At 51.5% G+C, this 13,292-nt stretch overlaps 1 protein-coding gene and 1 long non-coding RNA gene across 4 annotated transcripts in view; one reads left to right on the top strand and one right to left on the bottom strand.

Moving 5' to 3' along the window:
* The window catches only part of SGMS1 (sphingomyelin synthase 1), a 282,666-nt gene that overhangs the window by 212,897 nt on the left and 56,477 nt on the right, over positions 1–13,292 (bottom strand). The gene's annotated exons all lie outside the window — the stretch shown is intronic.
* LOC131492624 (uncharacterized) lies at positions 273–9,466 on the top strand. 2 transcript variants are annotated; one of them, XR_009252188.1, is made up of 4 exons: positions 273–491; positions 1,009–1,214; positions 1,583–2,178; positions 8,205–9,466. It is a non-coding gene; the product is annotated as an uncharacterized LOC131492624 (long non-coding RNA). The 2 variants fall into 2 exon arrangements; XR_009252189.1 differs by lacking the exon at positions 8,205–9,466 and adding an exon at positions 3,372–4,820.

The raw sequence follows: 13,292 nt of genomic DNA, 5'->3' as shown, positions 1-13,292 counted from the left end.
CACAATGATATGTATTATTCAGGAAGTCCCAATTTTTGCTTGTTAGTTGGGTTTTTGGTTTTTTTCCCCAGCAACCATTCACGCAGGCGCTTTGGTAATTATAACGTACTGCCAGGTGCAGACACACGGCGGGGGTGGGGGTGAGGGGGGAGAGGGGTTCTCTACTCAACCGGCTTTCACTGTGTTTAGCACGCAAGCCTGCCTGCTTTCCAGAGCAGAGCCATGCCCTCACTCGAGACCCGGCCCCGCCCCTCTCACACCCCCGATGGGCTCACTCCCGAGCCAGTTCTGACAAGTGACATCAGGCATCCACCTCTGATGGAGCACAGCCCAGGCAGGACGGGGAGTAGAACCAACAGCCCAACTGTTCTGGACACCACAGCAAGACGCTGCGCGGAGCCGTGAACATTTCTAGACAAACTCAGATGTTCCCACCGCAGTGTGCTCATCGAGGAAACAAAGGAGTGGGCAGCAGGGCCAGCAACCCGCTTGTGAGTGACCCTAACGTTGGGGGCGGATTCTCACATCACGGGGAGTCGAGGGAGGGGAAGAAGGCGGAAGGGGCGGGACACGGTGTCCGCACAGCCAGCCTCTAGCAGGCCTGCGGTCAAGTGATTTTCTAAGGCCAAGGGGAGTGGGCACACCTGTTACGTGTCGAGCTGTAAAAGATTACTGACCCTTAGAACAAAAGTTTAGGGTAGAAAACAAATCTGCAAGTGAAGCAGAAAACAGTCCCAGCACTGAGTGAACGAGGCCTTGAAGCGCCAGGCACCCAGGGCTTTGCTTGTGAAGCGGGCAGGGTGGGTGGTGGGGCCGGAGGGCAGAATAACCACGGAGCGGTCACTTCGGTGGGAGCATATGGGAACCAGGGACTCACAAAGCTCCAAAGCCAAACATCAAAAAAAGCTGAGCGATAAAACCCAAAACTCAGCTACTCGGACCCAAAGACCATGTTTGCGAGTCAACTTTACAAGTTGTTTTCTTTTTAACTTTATTTATTTATTTTAGAGCAAGAGTGAGAGTGAATGGGGAGGGGCAGAGAGAGAGAGAGCGAGAGAGCGAGAGAGAGAGAGAGGGTCCCAAGCCAGCTCCACGCTGTCAGCACAGAGCCCAAAGTGAGGCTCGATCCCACGAACCACAAGATCATGACCTGAGCGGAAACCAAGAGTCGGAGGCTTAAGAGACCGAGCCACCCAGACCAGACACCCCCACAAGTAAGTCTTTAAACCAAAATGTTTCTTTTCACTCGATTCCAAATGCGTTCTAAGGTTAAAACACAAAAATGAAAGAAAAACTTCAAACTCAGGTTCGCTCGAGCGACAGAACCACCTAAAGAATGCAACTACGCGGCCTCCAGAGGCAATTCTGGGGGGGGGGGACACCCCCAAACGCCCTGTCCCGCCAGCACTGCCACACGGGTCCTTATTCTCCACGGGCGTGCAGACGTGACTTGCAGGGACATGACAGCAGAGACAACAACAGCAGGCCACAGTCACGGAATGCCAGGGCCCCGAACCTTAGTGGAGGGACCTATGACTCTTTGTGGCAACTCTGGATAACTTTCCTGGTCCCCATGTCACAGGGGAGGCAGCCAAAGGCCAGGCCGACAGCGTCACAAACCCGGGGAGCCGGGCCCCACGCAGGACGTGTCTGCGCACAGGTGTCTCACTGCCGTATCCACCGCGACCCTGTCTCGCTTCGGGGAAGGAGAGCCGGCCCGCGAGCCCTCTTCACTGCACCTGCGGGTGCTTCCGTCTGCCAGACAGACTTTCGGCGGCGACTGACCTGACTTTTTGCTCACGTTCAGTTGCTTCCTTCATGGAAAATCTAAATCAAAAGCATTCGCTGAAAAGCTCAGACAGACAACGTATCAGGTCTGACTAATACGAAGGCCCGGAGAAGGGAAAGTGAAATACGTCCTCCGTGCGACAATAAACTACAACGCCACCTTGCGGTGTTAGAGCACCAAGTCTTCCGAAACGGTGGAGTGAGCGCGGAAAACAGGCAGCGTAAACGGGGTCCATCCAGGCTGGCGCTGGACCACCTTCCAGACACACCCTGAACCCCAGGGATCGGGACACCTTCATCCTTCCCGAAAAGAAATACAGAACGCTTGCCGTTTACTGCCATTCGCGTGTGCATTCTCTTGAAACTAGCTACGTCTCCAACTCAAGCCTGGTAAGTAATTTCGTTAAGTTATGAAAGAGAGGAAAAGAGAAGCAGAGTGTGGCCCGCCCCGGTGGCTTTCGTCGTTCTAGGGAGAAACCGGTGCATGTTTGCAGTACGGGTACAATCAAGGAAAGGGGGCTGGCTTTGCGGACGGCACGGCAGCTCGTGTAGGACACATTGACCAGACCTAGCAGGAAGTGCAGTCACACCACAGGGCCTCCCGGGGCCTCTCTGCACAGGCACGCTTGGAAATCCCCAACGGTGCAGGTGCACAGAGAGAGTGACCCTCCCCCCCCCAGTGTCCCCCTCCCCCACGGTGCTCTCAACATGTCCTCTCTTTCCGGGTCTCTACAGGCACCGAGTTCACAATGAGGTGCCGGTGTATTCCCTGATGGGGGATTCTGCTGGTTACATGCCGGGCAGGAGCCCAACGATCTCCTTTCTCTTGCTTCTGCTGCAGAAAAAGTTTCCTCGCTTAAAAAAAATAAAAAATCACCAGACAGCAACAAACACAAGGCATAGCCACTGCAGTAAAACCCGCTGAGATGGGATTTTTAGTTCAGTTTATTTTATTTCATTTTATTTTATTTTTGTAGACAGAGAGAGAGAGAGAGCGAGCACACGAGTGGTGGAGGGGGCAGGGGGAGGGAGGGAGAGAGAGAGAGAGAGAGAGACGGGGTGGGGGGGGGGGAGATAATCTTAAGCAGGCTCCACACTCAGCACAGGGCATGGGGCTCGATCCTATGACCCTGGAATCATGACCTGAGCTGAAATCAAGAGTCAGACTCTGAGTGGCGCCTGGGTGGCTCAGTCGGCTCAGTGACCGACTTCGGCTCAGGTCGTGATCTCACAGTTCGTGGGTTCGAGCCCCATGTTGGGCTCTATGCTGACAGCTCAGGGCCTGTTCGGGATTCTCTCTCCTTCTCTCTGCGGCTCGCATGCTTTCGCTACCAAAATAAATAAATAAACTAAAAAAAAAAAAAAAAAGGCAAGATGCTGAACCTTCCGAGCCACCCAGGTGCCCCTGAGATGGGACTTTTTGAAAGCAGATTCTACCAAGAGACTCTGCTTAGAACACACGCACTTGCTTCTTATCCCTCACACCCACTAAGAACCTCACCAGGTGTGTATTCTTATCCTCATTTCACAGATAAAAATAACTTCAAACCAATCTTTAATGAAATGTTGCTTCCACCCCGAAGCAGGTGATCCCTGTTCGGCAACAGGCCTGCCCGAGGCTCCCGGGTGACAGGAGCGTGCCCGTGGTCACACGGAGGAGGGCGTTCTGGTTGACCGAGTGAATTCACTCTCACAGAAGGCAGATGTGGACACGAGGCGCACGACACCCGTTCACGGTTTCTAGGGAACCACATGCACGAATCACAACATCGGAGGCCGGCTGGATAAGTGACAAAACAGGACTCTACGTAGCGGAACCGGTGTTTGTGTCCAAAATAGTTTCAGGAGGAGGAAGAGTGGGTTTAAAAGTTCAGGTCACACCTCCGGTTTGGGGACTTTGTTTTCCTTATTACATTTCTCTCCCTCGGTGTAAGCGAACGAAATTTCAAGTTCAAAATGCCAGGCCCCAGGGAAAAAGCAAGAGCGTCCTCCCAGGATCGTTCTCGGCACACAAGCGTGCTCGGCGAGCGCCTCCTCTCTGCCATGAAGCATCTCAGGGGCCCCACGAATTTTAAAAACACAACTGCCACCGAAGGGCGTCCAAGCAGGCAGCTCAACAGGAAGTAATTCTGAAATGACTGGACTGAATTAAACACTCATGGTCCATCCACTTGCACCGTGTGATAGCCCACGGTGGGCGGGGCGCCAATTCAACCCTGACTCTTCCCCGAGACAAGGACACCACCCGCGGTAGTAATTACAGGGCAGCACAGATGTTTTAAGACAACCTTTCTTTGTTTTATTAAGTTCACTGCTTGTAAGCAAACAAATTGCTTAGTCACCGATTCCTCCGGTTTCCCGCCCCCCATTATGAAGAAACTAGTACACGCAGAAATCTCTGGCAAGCTACGACGGTCCCCGCGGGTCCTGCCTTGCCCCGCTATTCCTGCAGGCACCCGCTTCCAGCACTTTCCCAGGGAAGCAACGACAAATGCCGTTCCTCTGTCTGAGCTGTGTGTGGCTGCCACGCTAATTATCCCAAAGCACCGCTTTTATTGGCTTTTTTTACACTGCCCTCCTGCCAAAGCTGGCCCGGTTTTCAACACCAGCACATCTGGCCCCAACCCAATTTCCTAATACCCTTCCTTTCCAACCCTGCACTCTGGCCACACTCCGCTACTGCCCCCCCCCCAGCCCCAGGCACACCGCCACTCTCCCACCCTGAAAGGGGCACCTAAGAGACCCTAAGACTGTGCGCCTGGCACAGACCTTTGACCTCTGCCCAACCCCTAGACAGACACCCAGGTGTCAGGTCCTGCCCCTCCCCCGTCTCTATCCAAGTGATAAGAGTTCGGAAGACAGGGACGTAGACAGCCCTGTAAGCCACAAATTTCAAAATAAACTCTGGCCGTGGCTCCTTCGGCCACTGGCTGATTCTGGGGCTGGACCAGGAAATAGGCAAGATGAGTCCGAAGCATCTCGTGCGGCCAGAAAGAGCCCTAAAGTGCACGTGTGTGCACACCCACACGCCAATGGGAGTGTGTCTAAGGGCACAGGAGCCACCCGACAGAGCTGCCGATGCCACAGCTGGGACAACGTGAGAAACAGAATACATACTATGGTCCTGGAACGGCCACGGATCCATGCTGAGGTAACTGACGGACTGAATGAATGAAGAGGGAGGGTATACAGATCTGTGCAGAATTCAAAATAATTCACATAGACCCTCTGCCCTCAGGGAGGGGCAACAAAACTCCCTACCCCTCGCAGTGACTTCCTTCCACAGCGTAGCACGCGGAAAGGGAAAAAGAAGTAATTTTACGGTGGAGAAACCTAACAGCCACGGTCTCAGCCAGGCGGGCAATGTCAGTATCGACCCCGAGAGTCACATACTGGACACGACGAACACGGCGTTTCCTTTCTGCGGTCCCCGTCATCCTCACAGGAACCCCAAACCCCAATCCAACAGGGGGGAATCATCAGACGAATCCCGGTTGAGAGACAGTCTACAAAACACCTGACCAGTTCTCCTCAAAAGTATCAAGGTCATCAAAGACCAATAATGTCCGAGAAGCGACCACGGGCCAACAGCCTTGGAGCCTGAGGAGACCTATGGGACGACCAAATGCAGCGTGGCCTCCTGAACGCGCTGCTGGAACAGAAGAGGGACGTGAGGCGAGCGCTGCGGAAATGTGAATGAAATACGGCTGTAGTAACTGATCACGTGTCGATACTGGGTCACTGGTTCCGTGTGGAAGCCGGATGCGGGGAACACAAGAGCTCCCTGGGCGATCTTCCCAAACTTCGTCTGAATCTGAAACTATTCTAAAATTAAGTTTATTTTAAAAGATTACCCCGGGCTCCTTCAGCTCCCTACCCCCCACCCCCACCCCAGGCTGCAGTCCAGAACATCTTCTGTTCCCTCCACTCCTGTATCCTGGGCCTCTGCCCTCCCTAGTCGTTGTATTCCCCGCTCCATCCTCCACACAGGTGCCAGGGGAAGCTTTCGAACACACGAATCTGAAGAGGACACCTTCCCGATCAAAGCCCTTCAAGCAGCTATCTTCATCCCGGAATTTTCAGGCCTTCACCGCACACTGTGAATCTCCTCAAGAGGGAGATTTTACACAATAACTCTCAAATCTGTTTGGCTGTGGAATTTTGCCACACTTTCAGCGTCTGGGTCCTGCGGAACAATTAGGAAATTGTTGAAATCAAGCACATTCCTACAAGGTGGACTGAAAGTTCTAATTCCTCTCTTGGTCACTGTGGTGGGTTGAACAACGCACCCCCAAAGGTTATCCAGCTCCTAATCGCTGCGATCTGGGATGCCGCCTCAAACGGCAAAAAAAAAAAAAAAAAAAAAAAAGGACCTTGTAGGTGTAAATAAGTTAAAGATCTTGAGATGGGGAAATTACCAGGACGGGCCCCAAATGACACCAAAGGTGTTCTTACAAGGAGGAAGCAGAGGATGATCTGACGCCACACTAAGGAAAAGGCAACGTGACCAGAAGGCAGACTGGGGTAGTGAAGCCACAGGCCACAGAATGTGGGCAGAGCCACCACGAACAAGCAACAGCTTCTCTCGGGGAACCCCCACGGGGGGGCGGGGGGCACAGCTCTGCCAAGACAACAGATTTGGGGGTTCTGGCCTCTAGAACTGAACGAAAACAAAGGTACATTGTTTAAGCTACCACGTTTGCGGTAACGTGCTACGGCAGCCACGGGAGACTAATACACAGCAGTCGGGGGCGCGATGCTCTTTGTGGACGTTACAGTTCCTCAAACGAAGCCCATTCCACGTGGCCCACAACTGGGTCGCCACCAGCCTCGCCAGCGAGGTTTCATCCTTCGCTTAAGGAAACACTGCAAGTCAGTGGGTAGGACTGTGGACCTAGGTTAAAGGCCCTGGCTTCCGATGCCGGCTCCAACACTCACTACCTTCATGACACGGCCTTGGCCAGGAGGTTTCTCCGCACGGTGACCCAGCTGCCTCACCCGTAAAATGGGACTACAGAGCGGCTTTGTGAATTACAAAAAACACTTAGTGCAGCTCCTGACCCATAATAAGCATTTGCTACATCAAAACCACTATTATTGCTATTTAGAGGCAAAAAAAAAAAAAAAAAAAAAAAATCCACTTTCACCGGAAGCCCAATGTCCTCTCTTTCACTCTCAGTTTGACAAACTACACGTCTTTAACCCAATTTCTAGCTTAGGACGTTTGAAAATCATCTCGGCAAAGGTAAGGCAGGTGGAAATGTTCCAGCTTGCCTCTCTGAGTCACAGCTTTTGGGTATCCGACTTGATAAATTATGACAAGGAATGACTCTAGGACACGTGCCCAATGTCAGGCATTCACGTCCCATCACTCGTTCAAATGCCTAAAGCCAGTGTTCTCGTGCGGGTGATCTGTATCGGTCAGGCCCACAAAGGCCCATTTTCTTATTAAATAATAATTCACTGATCTTCCTCTCAATGTCTGGTTATGCTCCGAGCAGCAGATACGGTCACTCTGCGGCCCCAGCACGGGAACAGAACAAGGCACCTGAAAACAGCAGAGACAACAGGTCTTGGCTTGATGAATGCAAGTCCTCCCAGGGCGTCTCCGGCCTCCTGGCCCCTCATCTACCACCGCTCCCCACGGGTCACCAGAGCACCCACCGCCTGCCGCACAGCCAGCCTACTTGGGTACAACCTGTCTGATCACAAACGCTGGGTCACCACTGCTCACAAGGTGCCTAGACTCAGAGCTCTGACTCCTACAGCCTTTAAGAGGCTTCTAGTAAAACAGAGGTAGCCCTAGGAAAGTTAGTATTTTATTCCTTTATTGACAACATACTTCATTGACCATTAGTTTAAAAGAGCCAAAGGTACAGCTGACATAAGAATATACAAGGATTTAGGGGCACCTGAGCGGCTCAGTCAGTTAGGCGTCCGACTCTTGGTTTCAGCTTGGGTCATGATCTCACAGTTCGTGGGTTCGAGCCCTGCACCGGGCTCTGACAGCTCAGAGCCTGGAGGCTGCTTGGGATTCTCTCTCTCTCCCTCTCCCACTGCCCCTCCCCTGCTCACGCACATGCACACACGCACACTCCCTCGGTCTCTCTCAAAAATAAACATTAAAAAAAAAGTTTCTTAAGAAAGGTGTGGCTGGGAGGCGCCTGGGTAGCTCAGTAGGTTAAGCGTCCGACTTCGGCTCAGGTCATAATCTCAAGGTTCATGAGTTCGAGCCCCGCGTCGGGCTCTGTGCTGACGGCTCGGAGCCGGGAGCCTGCTTCCCATTCTGTGTCTCCCTGTCTCTCTACCCCTGCCCCGCTCAGGCTCTGTCTCTCTCTGTCAAAAATGAATAAACATTTAAAAAATGTTAAAACATAAAAAGCGTGGCTGAATAACCGAATCTATATATTCCCTAGAATCCTGGTGAAGCAGGATGAACCATGAAGCCCAGTATTCACAAAAGACACCACCAGACACCCAGAAGAAAAAGGATCCGGTGGAGGAAGCCACCTTAACTCGTGGGGGCGGTCCCAGGTAGTGAGGGTCCCCTGTAACACAGCGTAAGGGGCAGAGGACAGATGGACAGAGATCTCCCTCACTTCGGCAGGATGCACAACAAGAGTTGCCAGGTCACGTGAGGCACGGATGAAAACAGAGTGAGGTCCACACAAACATCAAACGTCCCACCCCGCCTCACCCCTACACGCCAGTCCACACCAGTCTGGGAGACGCGGTGACAAAGCGGCAGCAAAGGCCAGGAGGCGGCCGGCAGAGACCAGCCGTGGAGCCTCCACAGAAGAGCAGAGACTCGGCAGGAAGCTCAGAGCATGGCCGGTGGGAGTGACCACGGCCCCCACGGTCCAGCCCCGGGCACGGGGGGCCGTCAAGGCAGGAGTCACGCGAACAAGTTACAGTGGAAAGCACGCCAATCAGGGGGCTGTGGAAGGCACAAAGTAAGTCCCACACGTCTGGCCACACGCAGGAAAGAGGGAAGGCCGCTCGCCTGGCAGTGATACACGCTCGGTTACCCAGCACACGCGTCAGTCAACACACACGGCCAGCCCGGCCCGTGCACCAATCGGGGAAAGACCTCCCCGGGACACACGGAGGGCTCCCTGAGGATGCTGCTTCGGAACAGCAAGCTTAAGCTACTGAAAACTTTAATGTTAGGGATTTTTAAACAAAAAACATCCTTGATTTTTAAGTTTTAACATAGAGGTCATAAACCCAAATGCCACTGAAGCCAGCGGGCATGGGAGAAAAATGGTGACAGCTGGGGGTCTGAAAACCCAGAGGGTACATGCCCCGTCCTGAGGAGGACGGCCACCCCTCAGCCCCAGCTGGTGGTGGCCACGGGGAGCAGGGCCACGGGAGCCCCTGGACAGACGGGACCCTCAGCTGGTTCCAGGGCTGCCCCCCAGCACAGCCCAGTCAGAGCATCACAAAACCACCGAGCGCCTGGCTGCTTTGCTTCTGGGATGATAAAAGTCTTATAACTGCACAAAATTTAGCTCCAAGGAGTATAACTTAATTAAGAAGTGAAATCCTTCCCTTCTACCTCCCCTGATTGTTACCAGATTAGATCACTATGTATCCTTTTTCTAGACAAACAAAATGTTCCACGAGTTGCTTTTTTCACTCAACAATATGTTAGAGACCTCCTTCCCCCATAGTACATTCAGATCTGCTGTTTTGTTTCTTGGGGGGGGGGGTTGTGGCCAAATGGGAGAGTTAGCATACAAAATCTCAATGCTGGGAGATGATGTGAGAGCTCCCGGCCAACCCCTGTCACTCAACGGACGGGGTCTGGGGAGGTCCTGGACACCTCCAGCCACACAGGAAAGAAGCCAGCCCCTCCCGGGGGGCCGGCCCCTGCACCTGTCACCAGCACCACACCACGTTTGCTTTCCAGAAGAGCTGAGCTAAATAAAAGGCAAAGCTTCCCACGTGGCAGGGGAGAAGGGAGATAAAATTATCTTAGAGCAAAGCGATGGACTGTAATCAGTAAAGAACCTCACACCTATCAACTCTGTGGGTTTTTTTAGTCAGCAAATATCCAGAATCACTCAATGACGAACTCGAAACTCATCCAGTTTACTAAATTAGAACTCACTCCACAGTCACAGTCTACCTATTCCCACAGCATACTGGACGGAAGTGGAGGTAACTCAGATTTTCATGAAGTCCACCACCCTCCTGACTCAAGGCCTGAAAGAAATAGGGCAGGCCTGGACTCCCAAGTAAGCCGTTCACCTGGACAACGTCAGCCACCAGGGGAAGAAAGGATCGACGCCTCGGCTGCGGAGACCATCCTTATAAAAGGACACACGTATGCGAAGGAAGAACCGTAAACTTCATATTTAAACTATGAATTCTGTTAGTGACTCAAGGTGCTGAAAAGCTAATTAAGTATTCAGACCTTCAGAAACTCCGGCCTGGCTCCCAGATACAGAAAAATCTATCTAAAGACATAAACTCCCTAGAGGCCAAAGCCTCCCTGCGGCTAGCTTTCGAAACATTTTAGGAAACTTGACCTCAAATCAAACTCGGCATTTCAGCAAGGGTCACTTAGAGCCTTTGAGAAACTGTATGTCAGATGAACAGAAATTACAGAAGGTGTTCTCTTATTCTGTTAATATAATTGCTTTATGAGAGAAATGTTTAGGTGTTTGGTGTTTTCTGATATTCTTCATCTCAGCTAAATGGGAAGACCATCTACCTACTGCTAAGCTAGACATGGAATATTCCAGATTGCTTTCCTTCTCCTTCCCTTGCAACCTCAAGTGAGATCCATCAGGAGTACAACCTAGCCGCCCTGTCTCTTGAGCCCCTTTCTGCCTCCAAGCCCTTGGTTAGGTTCTCAGCAAACCTCAGAGAGACCACAGCAATCACCTGGATTCATCCTCTGTCACCAATCCTTCCCCTCCCCCAGCCATTCCCCACCAAACCCCCGGAGGCATCTCAGTCACTCACTCCACAAATACTTCCAGAGCCCTTGTTAGATAGGTACCAGGCACTGTTCAGGCACTGAGGACAAAGCAGGTGCACAACCGGGTCCCTGCCCCCAGGATCAGCCCAGTGGTCCCAGCGCAGCCCGCTCTACTGAAGGGGTCAGCCAAGGTCTCGTTCCCAAAGGGATGTGTGAGCATGTTCTCAGGGAGGGGAGGGGAGGGGACCAACATGTCCGGGGAAGAGTGTTCTGGGCGGGGAGGACAGCAGGTGCAGCTCGGGAGCGCATGCCTGTGCATCTGAGGACAGGGAGGGGGAACAGAGTGGCCCCCGTACAGTGAGCAGAGGGATACTCTCCCAGCTGCAACCAGAGAAGGTGGACGCACAGGGCTGCACAGCCCACAGCGACCGCAGGGAGCTTGTTGCGAGTGAAATGACTTCTATGCCCTACCTCCTTCCCAGAACTTCCTGGGAAATTTACAGATCGTCAGTACCCTGAGAAAAATCAGTGGAGAAATAAGAGGAAGGTATTCTAATTCTCCTACTTGCTTAGCAATCGACACGGAATCCACTCAACAGCAAGTGCAAAGCAAGAGTAGGAAATGCTGAGGCGCGGAGGTGAAGGTGAAGACCGACATTTCCGTGAACTGGCCCATGAGCGTGTGCGAGAGAAGCTACCCCAGTCCAACCATTCAGACTCGTCTGCACCTGACACCACGTTCTAGATGTGTGTTCAGAGTCCTGCTGCTGCCACTGCCGAGTCACTCTCGCAAATAAAGTCAGTATTAATAACCTATACAGACCACACTCAAAACAAATCCCGTTCTATGTGGTGCCGTTAATCTTGCTAGAAGATCCGAATGCCAACATTGTTCAAATACTGCCCAATAATGTTCAGAGTGTTTCCCAGTGTTTGAATATTCCATACAAATGGGTCTCTGTAAATAGTAAGAAGCATGGTATTTCTCATTAAGCATTTTTTTTTTAAGATATCCATACCAATGAGTAAAGAGTGGCAAGAATGCTGGAAATTTTTAAGAAAGATAAAGTAAATCCATTAGCCTGTTTTGCTAGACCTGATTTAAATGTTGTAGAAGTATTTAATGAAAAGAACATTTTGAAGAGGAAAATGTCCTTTAACCGGAGAAACGCAAAGAAAAGATGTCAATGTCGTAGAAATAACACCTTGATCTAAAATCCAAACTAGCAAGACAAAACAAAAACAATTCAACAGCAAAACCAAATGAAAGCAACCAGAAAAATAACTTCACTGTCAAGAGGAAATGAGTTTCTGTGAGCTCAGGGAACCCGAATCTTTTCTAACAGGCAGTAAGCAGGCCCGCCCATTGCTCCTGAGATGCGATCTTTATCCTCCAAGGCTATTCGCTGCACAAATAACGGAAATCGGTGCCTGTGCTCACCAGAGAACCCACAGGGAACTTCATCCCGATCACGGGCAACCAACAAAGGGCAAGACGGAGGGAGGGAGAGTGTGGAAGTTGGTGGCTTTCAAGGTCACAGAAGTCATCAGCATAGACTTACTAAGTGCCAGACAGCACTCCTGCCCATCAACTTGAGGGGTCACCCATCCAATCCTCACGGCCACGTGGAGAGACAGGTACTGTTATTACCTCCTCCCATCTTGAAAATGAAGAAACTGAGGCACAGAGAAATTAAGCCACTTGTCATACAGCTACTAAGCGCTGGAGCCAGATTCAAACCCAGACTCTGGCTCCCGATCCACACTGGCGGCCACCGCAGTTTCCTGCCCCGTGCTTCTTCAACCGGACCCAAGGACTTCAGAGCATGACGGGCAGGTTTTTTTAATATTTATTCATTTTTGAGACAGAGAACAAGCGAGGGAGGGGCAGAGTGAGGGGGACAGAGGATCCGAAGCTGGCTTTGCACTAAGAGCAGAGAGCCCGACGTGGGGATCGAAGTCATGAACCGTGAGATCATGATCTGAGCCAAGGTCAGATGCTTAACTAACTGAGCCACCCAGGCACCTAAACTGGCAATTTTTAAGAACTAATGGTTCCATGAATTCCCAATAACATCATCATTATTATTACCGTTTATCTGCTTCTTTTTTAAATTATAAGGACATTTTATTAAAAGGTGCACATAAGCTTTCACTCCCATGTGCTAATAAGTCGAATTCCCAATGCTGAAAGCTTCTCCATCAATTTCATAAAAAATAAACAAGTGACTCCAGGCTGCTTACATCGCATACCTGAAAGAGCCCAGATAAACAACTTGGAATGAGCCAAACACCATGATGGAAAATGTCTTCTGGCATCTTCTCCTGACTAATTGGAGAACTGGAATCTGTCACCATTCAGGCACATGAAATTCTAAGGACTTGGACCTACAACAGTCACTGCTTTGGTGTAAGTACATATTGGTGAGACACTCTCACTGCCCCCCGCCGCTCCCTTCAGGCAGCACCTGGAGAAGAGAATTCTGGCCGGAAAGAGACCGCGGTGCCGAGGGAGGCGGGAAAACACGCCGCAGGACGAACACCACACGCCAAGGACCTGTTACTACAACCCTAA

Source organism: Neofelis nebulosa, chromosome 13, assembly GCF_028018385.1.
Source record: "Neofelis nebulosa isolate mNeoNeb1 chromosome 13, mNeoNeb1.pri, whole genome shotgun sequence".
NCBI lineage: Eukaryota > Metazoa > Chordata > Mammalia > Carnivora > Felidae > Neofelis > Neofelis nebulosa.
The sequence above is the reverse complement of the archived record's forward strand: the minus strand, read 5'-3'. Positions and strand labels throughout refer to the sequence as shown.